This window comes from Seriola lalandi, unplaced genomic scaffold (genome assembly GCF_002814215.2).
Source record: "Seriola lalandi dorsalis isolate HSWRI2012SDOR001 ecotype SW California unplaced genomic scaffold, Sedor1 jcf7180002054687, whole genome shotgun sequence".
In the NCBI taxonomy this organism is placed as follows: Eukaryota; Metazoa; Chordata; class Actinopteri; order Carangiformes; family Carangidae; genus Seriola; species Seriola lalandi.
Genome location: NW_019525240.1, coordinates 966,940 through 967,260, shown reverse-complemented (window position 1 = coordinate 967,260; position 321 = coordinate 966,940). Strand labels below are relative to the sequence as shown.

The 321-nt window shown below is 43.9% G+C and overlaps 1 protein-coding gene across 1 annotated transcript in view; it reads right to left on the bottom strand.

The window, feature by feature from the left end:
* The window catches only part of LOC111667252 (uncharacterized), a 46,498-nt gene that overhangs the window by 17,742 nt on the left and 28,435 nt on the right, over positions 1-321 (bottom strand). The window lies entirely within an intron of this gene.

The window sequence follows — 321 nt, the reverse complement described above, 5'->3', positions numbered from 1 at the left end:
CCCAATCAAAGCAGTCTAGGACCAGGCCTGTCTGGACCTGGAGAAAGTCAGGTCTCAGGTCTGGTCTCGGATGCTGTGAAGACTTCCACTCTGTTGGGTCAATAATCCAACCATAGTGCTACTGTAAATGTTGCAGCATCGCAGCCTTAATGATGCCGAACTTCCTGTTTTATAGTTGAAATAAAAAACAGCCATGATTCATAATGTTCCTCCTCCACCATCATTTTCAGTCATGACTCACATGTGACTATGTCGAATTTTTTGAAATCAAATTCAGTAACTTGAATTTTATTCTGCTTCCCCCTGACCATACCCCCCCCC